Here is a 9,068-nt window from a genome sequence, read left to right as displayed (position 1 = left end):
ACAAGTGGTATCAGAGCATAGGCCACGGTTTTTAATTTTGATGATTTTCGTAAAATTGTATGTAAACAATGAGGAATTTCGGAAAGAGAAAAAAAAAATTTGTTTCGGCTGAAAATTTTTTGCCGTGAGGTAAAATTTTTTTTACCGTCTGTTTTTCTCGTTTTTTTTCCTCTTATTGTTGATGATTTATTTCCATTTGATTCATACAAATTATTGTTTTAATCAGTTAAGATGATAATAAAATGAATTTGTAGATACCTTGATTTAATTCGGATTAAATTAAATTGTTAATGGAATAGTCATGCCGATGATACAAGAATTTGTTTTTGCTATATAATTTTAGCATATAAGATTAATCATGTTCATTAATTCATTTGCTAAATCATGTTCTAAATAGCAACTGTAAACATTTTCTTCATCATTTTTATTTTAGGGCATTTTTGCCGCAAGAATTAAAGTGACGGCTGTTTTATTTTTTTTGCCGTTGAGTTTTTTTTTTTTTCTGTTCGGTTACTGTTCACCGTGAACAGTGTTCATAAAAAAAAAAAAAAAAAAAAAAAAAAAAAAAAAAAAAAAAGGTTTCGGTTTTTACAAGAAAAAACCCGAGTTTAAAACAAAACAAAACGTGCTGTTTTGTTTTGTTGTTTTGCCAAAAAGAAAAAAAGGATGGGCTGTTTTTTATTTCGGCCGTGAGCTGAAAAATAAAAAAAAATAAAAAAAAAAAAAATTCTGTTTTTTTTCTTGCCGAGACAAAATAAAAAAAATGGATTTTGTTTTTTTTTATTTTCGCCTATTAGTCATTGTGAAACGGTTCACAATTTAAAGATACCGAATTATTTTATAGCAGTTTAAAATTTTGACGGATAGAATTCATATTACAAGTTTAATATGGATTAAGAATGAAATTAATGTGATTAATTGAGGAATTGTCACTTAATTTAATTTAAATAGGTGGTTTGGATAAATTAATCAACATAATTAAGGAATTGTGTCATGTATGTTTAATTTATTTTAGTTGATGCTTTTTAATTTTGTTGAATGAATCGAATGAATGAATTTTATTTACGTATTTAATTTTGCAATCGGTTGTAAATTGTAATACTTAGTGTGGCCTTAGTCAAATTATGTTTTCGTAATGAAGGAAATATGATTTTTTATGTAATTATGAGATCTCGAATCTCCTTTATTTTAGTTTTGGGTTTTGAAATTAGATTGTAATAAATAGGTTTATTATGTAATTTTATTTATTGTAATTTCAAAGAAGACTAAAGATGGAGATTGGAGCTCACTCCCGCTACATGGATCAACATGGAACATCAAGACAAGCTTCTCGGGTCCAAGGATGGATTCCAAACTTGTATTTATTGTTCATTTTGATAGGATAGGCCACACTAGGACTTTTACTGTTTTTACGTTTTCATTCTTATTGCTTTTCATTCACATGTTAGTTTTATGCATCATATTCCGCCTAAAACCAAACCACCTACTACTAAAATGCATGAAAATTGACTCATATAGGTTGTATGTTAGTTTTCATGGACATGCAGATGTCACAGTCTTTAAGCTATCACCTTAGTTTATTCATTCTCGCATGCTAGATTATAGTTCACTTAAAATGAATTAAAATAAAGTTGATGGGATCTTCCTCTAAAACGGAAATTGAGATTAGTCTTTATAAGGGCAAACATCTATGAATCCCTTCTTCGTCGGTAGGCCTAATATGACCCCTTCTACGTTGGGTAAGTAGTTGCGTTGACTTAGTTTACCTCAACATCATAGTCCGAAGAGTTTCTCGTGATTATGATGGACTAAAGATAGTATTTACAGAAATTTATCGACCAAGAATTCTAACGGTAGAATTAGCTAAAAGGTTAGCTTATCAATTTACAGAGAATTGAGTCTTGGGATCATTTATATAATTCTTGAGGGAGGTCAATTGTATAATGTTTTGAGTCTTCGCGTTATGACATTAGTTCATTAGACTTAAAATCAAAATGATGCACATGCTTATTATTTTTATTTTTTCCGCAGTGTAGAACACGATTATTTTTGATAATACTGTTACAACAAATGGCTGGAAATAACGAAATCCCAATGCCGAGTGCCACACTTGATCGCGCGTCCTGGCTTAAAGCTTTCATGGACCAAATGAATCAGTCCACGCGACTGAAGAATGACGAGTCCAACTTTGCGGACTGGGAGGCGGCACTACGGAATGCTGCCATTGCTGACGGTAAGCTCAAATACTTAACTGAGCCAATACCGGTAAACCCAGGCCCCAATGCAGGAGTCAGCGAGTCACACGCTTATAATGACTTCGTTATGGAAGCGGGTGCGATAAAGAACGTACTCATCTTTGCAATGGAAACCAATTTGCAGAGACGCTTCATTGCCCAAGGTGCAAACAAGATTTTCACCACGCTCACTAACGAATTCTCAAAAGCACCGAGGATCGTTACTTATGAGCATACCTGTCGCTTCTTTGATGCGAAACTCCAAAAGGGCCAACCGGTTAGCCCACACATTCTTCACATGATTGAGAATGTCGAGAAGCTGGAGGAACTGAATTGTAGAATCAGTGAGAGCATTGTCATTGACCGAATGCTTCATTCTCTTCACGATGGTTTTGCCCTTTTTAGGGCGAACTACTATATGAATGACTTGAAAAAGAGTCCTCATGAGCTACACTCCCTTCTCGTACAGACCGAGAAGGATATGAAATTGAGTGGGAGCGTGAACCAGGATGTTCTCACGATTTACAAAGGTAAAGGTAAGGGCAAGGCTCATGGCGACCTAGCTGTAGGTAAGTCAAAGTTTAAAAAGCCAGGAAACGGTAAGAGTGCGCCTGGTGAGACTAGTGGCTCACAGGGCAAGGCAAAGAGCAAGGGCGGTGACATAGAGTGTCACCATTGTCACAAGACTGGACATTGGAGGAGGAACTGTCCCGTCTACCGTGAGGACATCAAAGCAGGCCGCGTCGTTCCTGTTGGTATGTCATCTTATATTCATATGATTGAGATTAACCATGCAAGTTTCGGAACTTGGGTACTAGATACTGGCTGTGGTTCTCATCTGTGTAATCATTTGCAGGGCCTAAAGAACATCATACCTCTCGAAAAAGGTGATGTGGACCTGCGATTCGGGAATGGAGCACGAGTTGCTGCTGCCTCGAAGGGAACATATGTAATTCAACTCCCTAGTGGTTTTGAGTTATTTTTAAATAACTGTTACTATGTACCCAGTTTATCTAAGAACATTATTTCTGTTTCCGTACTTGCTAAAGACGGTTTTACATTTTCAATAAAGGATAATAGTTGTATTTTCTCTTTTAATGAAATGATTTATGGCAAAGCAGTTTCCATGAATGGAATTTATATCTAAGATCAAACCACAGAAGTATTACACATGAATAATAAGAAATTAAAGGTTGGTGACAAAGATCAAACCTATCTATGGCATTGTCGAATGGGACACATAAATGAGAAACGCGTGAAGAAACTCGTCGATAATAGGACTATTCCCGCATTCGATTTTTCTACATATGGCACGTGTGAATCATGTCTCATTGGCAAGATGACTCGAATTTCCTTCAAAGGTGTTGGAATGCGCGCTAGTGACCTATTAGGACTCATACATACGGACGTGTGTGGACCTATGTCAATTACCGCTAGAGATGGCTATAGATATTTTATCACTTTCACGGACGATTTGAGTAGATACGGATATGTCTACTTAATGAAGCATAAAAGTGAGTCCTTTGAGAAATTCAAGGAATACCGAGAATAGGTACAACCAACTGGGTAGAAAGGTTAAAGCACTCCGTTCAGATCGGGGTGGCGAATATCTTTCAAATGAGTTTGATCAACACCTGAAAGACTGTGGAATCGTTTTGCAGTTAACTCCACCTAGAACACCTCAATTGAATGGTGTGTCCGAACGGAGAAATCGAACCTTACTTGATATGGTTCGATCCATGATGAGTCACACCGTAGTGCCGATTCATTATGGGGTTATCTTTGTTTTGTCACCGCTCTTATACTTAACCAAGTCCGTCTAAAGTCATCGACAAGACTCCATATGAAATGTGGAAGGGAACGGTCCCTAACTTGTCCTTTATTCGGGTTTGGGGCTGCGAGGCTTATGTCAAGTGGAGACACGAGGATAAGCTCGGCCCGCGATCGGTCAAGACATACTTTATAGGTTATCCAAAAGGAACATTTGGTCATTACTTCTATTCACCTACCGAACATCGAGTTTTTGTTGCGGCTAGTGCGACGTTCTTAGAGAAAGAATTTCTCGAGAACAAGACGAGTAATAGAACCTTCGAGCTGTCGGAGATTCCAGAACCAACAACCGAGGAACGGATGGAGGAAGTTGTTCCTCCAACTGATGATACGGTTAATATTCCTGAGGAACCTAGGAGGTCGGGTAGAGTCTCTCATCCTCCGGACAGATACATTGGCATGGTCGAGGAGAATGACGTTTTACTCCTAGAGAGTAATGAACCCGCTACCTATAAAGGTGCTATGACCTGTTCCGACTCAAAGCTATGGCTCGAAGCCATGCAATCCGAGATGGACTCCATGTATGAGAATGACGTATGGGATCTAGTTGATTTACCTAATAAGGTAAAACCTCTACAGTGCAAATGGCTTTACAAAATAAAGCGTTCTGTAGACGCGCAACCAGATACCTATAAGGCACGACTTGTGGCAAAAGGTTTCACTCAAGTGCACGGATTGCATTATGATGCGATTTTTGCACCTGTAGTCATGCTACGTTCCATTCGGATAATCTTAGCGATTGCCACATTTCATGATTATGAGATTTGGCAAATGGATGTGAAAACCGCCTTCTTAAACGGTTATTTGGAGGAAGAGTTGTACATGGTACAACCCGAAGGTTTCATAGATCCTGAGCATCCTAAGAAAGTATGCAAGCTTAAGCGTTCCATTTATGGACTTAAGCAAGCTTCTCGGAGTTGGAATCATCGTTTCGACCAAGTGATAAAAGAGTATGGTTTCACTCGATCGGTCGAAGAACCATGCTTATATATCAAGTCGAGTGGGAGCAAGATTGTATTCTTGATATTGTATGTCGATGACATACTCTTGATTGGGAATGACATTCCTCTCCTATCTTCGGTTAAAGAATGGTTGAAGAACCATTTCCAGATGAAAGATCTGGGTGAGGCACAACGCATTTTGGGAATCCGTATCTACCGAGATAGATCACGACGGACGTTATCACTTAGTCAGGAGTCTTATTTGGATAAGATTCTTGAGAAGTTCAGCATGACCAACTCCAAGAAGGGGAACCTTCCAATGACGTGTGGGATGCAGTTGAGCAAGCCTCAAGTCACCCACGACGCCTGAAGGGGTGGAACGCATGAATCGTGTTCCTTATGCATCAGCTATAGGATCAATCATGTATGCCATGATATGCACACGTCCAGACGTGGCACATGCATTGAGTATGACGAGTCGGTACCAAAAGAATCCAGGTACCTACGGAGGACTAAGGATTGGGTATTGACTTATGGAGGAGATACTAAGCTATGCGCAACCGTTCTGCAGATGCTAGCTTCCAAACGGATCTCGATCCGGTTCGTCTTCACTCTTAGTGTGTTGTAGCGATTCTACTACCAATCGTTGAATTATGATAAGCATGTAGGGCACGTCATTTCCATGGGAATTAAACGTGTTCCCGAGTTGTAGTACTTGATTATGGATTTGATACATTATCTTTTTCATATACTATTTATAACTTCATCGTTTTATATATAATATTTTGTTTTTCATGTGGATTGTTCGACAACATTGAACGCCACAAAGTGAACTGAATTACATTATATTTGTTTTGGTCCGTAATCGCCAATGTGAGCTGATAACTCCGGCTATTATATTGTGCAGTCGATTGATGGTGGGTTCAACGAGCCATAAGTCAAACGGTTGACTGATCGATCAAGATACGAGATTATGACGATACCTCGTAGGACAACTTTTTGTGACAACGTAATGGAGTCCTAAATGTTTAATAACATTCGGTGCCAGGTCGTGGATAGGACATCCATTGTGTTCCTAGAGTCGATTCTTTTGACTATCGTCTGTCTCTTGAGATTAAGGCAGTTTTTGGGTGACTTTGGTTTCTTTCTCACGGTCTGCCAGAATCGGAGGCCAAGTAGATTTTTTCTCGGGTCATTTCATACTTGTGCTTACATCTGCAGGATTCGAGTTGAGGAAAATATCCAACCCTTATCGGTATAGTTATTTCTCGGGGTCACTCGAAGAGTTGTAAATCGAAATGCATGGCCATGCTCGAATGATGATTCGTTTATCAGTTAAGTTACTCTCTAGTCGGGGAAACCACTCTTGATATTGATCGCTTGTAAAATACGACCTTTGTGAATACGGATTTGCAAATTGTTTTACATTGAGTGGGAGAAATTTTAGGATATGAGAATCGGTTATCGCACATACACTTGTGAGGACAAGTGGGAGTTTGTTGGAGCTTGTGTCCTCCACAAATTAGTGTGATAACATTTGTAAATCTCTTACAGGTTCACAAGGGTAGACTTCGTATATTTAATCAGTTGATTAACGTTTACCTAATAACGGTTGGCTTGCTAGAAAGTTTGACGTTATTATCATACAGATAGCGGTGATCAACTGGTCCCTAAAGGTCACACCTATAGGATGTGTTTGAGAAATGTGGTTATAGAAATATAATCACATTGATGCCCAATATGACTAAATAGTTAGTCAATGTGTTGATGAGATAATTATTTAATGAAAATTAAATAATATTAGTTGAGACAATTAATCACAATTCGTAAATTAAATATAATAAGTTATATTTAATTAAATATATGTAATGTTAGCTTGGACGAATTAATCTGTTAATTCGTAATTAAATGTAATCAGTTATATTTAATATCAGCAAAATGAATGTGTCATAGTGGTAATAGTGAGGGTACACAAACCAAGAGGTTTTGGGTTCGATCCTCACTAGATGACAATTCAACACATTTTATATATTTTTGGAAAGACCAAAAATAAGAAAATTATACTCCTTATTGGGTCAGATGGGCCGAAATTGGGAGAGCTTTTTTCTTCCTAATTTTCGGTCAGTATAAGAAAGAAAGGGAGAGAATTATTCTACCCTAATTCTTTTTCTTGACCTAGCCTCCTCTATCATCAGAAAAAACACAAAAACAACTAAATTTTACAGAAAATTTTAGATCGATTCTAGCATTATCATAGGGCATATCTCATATCGTCTTGGGTGCAACCAATAGGCGAATATCTATTTTGATATTGTTCTTAGGCCATTTTTGCTAGGACCGAAGGTTAATTCTGAATCCTTTATTTTGTTTATGTATTTTGTTTTATGACTATTGATCATCACTGTTAAAATCGTTATAATCCTTGCATAATAAGGGAAGTATACAGATTATTTCCCACGGTTAGAAGCCCAACTTGCTAATTTTTATGTTTTATCCCGCCCTACCTTAACCTAGTTCCTGCAAACCATGTTTTATGTTTATTTATTAATTTTTTTTTTTACTTTTGGTATACCCACAAAAATGTGAATACCAGAATAATTTAATTTTAACCAAATATCTTTTTTATTTACATTTATCAATAGAATGTAGTAAGCTTTAGATTTTTCTTTTTTTTGTTAGTTTCTCGACTTCTCGTATGTAAAAGGTATTTATTGATAAAATGAATAAAATTAAATAAGTTCTGAAATATATCAAATTTGGTCTCTAATTATAGAGAATAAAAATTGTGAAACACTTCTATACGTTTAATATTTTTTATAATACTAGTTGGTTGCACGGCGCGCGATGCGCACCGTCCCCCAAGTTATTTTAATCTTTTACGTTTCAAATGTATAGTAGCGAATCTTGATTTGGTTTTGTTTTCCATACATTTTGAGTAGCGATCGCAATGAAATTCTTGGTGTTATAATTTTTTGGATGTTCGGATCAACTGCACACAAAATCACATCCGTAAATATTTTGTATCTAACTTTGTTCAGAAATGAATATACGATCTGGTTCGGTTGTTTGTACATGTTGAGTGTCGATCATAATGAAACTCTTGTTATATTATTTTCATGTTTGAATCAATTGCAAATAAAATTATATCCATTCGTAAATAATTTGTATTTAACTTTGCTGAGAGCATGAATATCCGAATATAACTACACTTTTTGCTTCAATGGCTAATTGTTAAAGAACACAATTACATGGAATACACAAGACATTAGTATTATATTGTACTTTGCGAGTAACGTAAATATTACATCTCCTCATCCCCTTCCTCCTCATACTAATCGCTCTTCTCCCCTTAGCCCTCCTTACTCCTCTTCCTTCTCCTTTTCCCCAACCTTCATCACCTTTTACTTCGTCATCCTCTTTATCTCCCTCTTTTCTCTTCAACGCCGTCGTATCCTAAACAACCTTCTCTTCTTAAACCTCGTAGTCCTCCTTCCCTTTCCTCTTTCTCCTTCCATATACCTTATATGTTTCCCTATCCTCCCCGTATGTATTCTTTATTTCCCCTTCTACTCCACTTGCTCTCATATTACTTCTCCCATTTTTCCAAGTACTCCTCCATATCTTTCACTTTCTCATCCTCCTTCCTTCCTCTTTCCCTTTTCTCTTATCGTCCGCATCCTTTCATTTTCCCCTCTCTACCTCCTCTTCTTTACCCTTACTCTCTTTCTCGACCTTTCATCCATTTCCCCTTCCTCCTCCCTTATACCTTCCATTTCTCCTCCTCCTCCACTTGCTCTCATATTATTACTCCTCAAATTTTTCCTCGTACGACTCTTCCCTTTCCCTTCCTCTTATCGTTCATATTATTCCATTTCCCTCTCCTTGCCTCCTATTACTTCTTTTGTCCTCTTCGTCGACCTCCCTCCCTTTCCCCTTTCCCCATTTGTATTCTCTGACTTTCCCTTCTCCTTCTACTATTTGTCCTACTCCCCTTATCTCTTCCCCCTTCCCCTCATTCCCCAATCCCTTCCCCTCGTTCTCTTCCCTCCCTCTTTTTTTTCTC

The sequence above is a fragment of the Silene latifolia genome, chromosome 3, assembly GCF_048544455.1.
Source record: "Silene latifolia isolate original U9 population chromosome 3, ASM4854445v1, whole genome shotgun sequence".
Classification (NCBI taxonomy): domain Eukaryota; kingdom Viridiplantae; phylum Streptophyta; class Magnoliopsida; order Caryophyllales; family Caryophyllaceae; genus Silene; species Silene latifolia.
Note: the sequence above shows the minus strand (reverse complement) of the source record.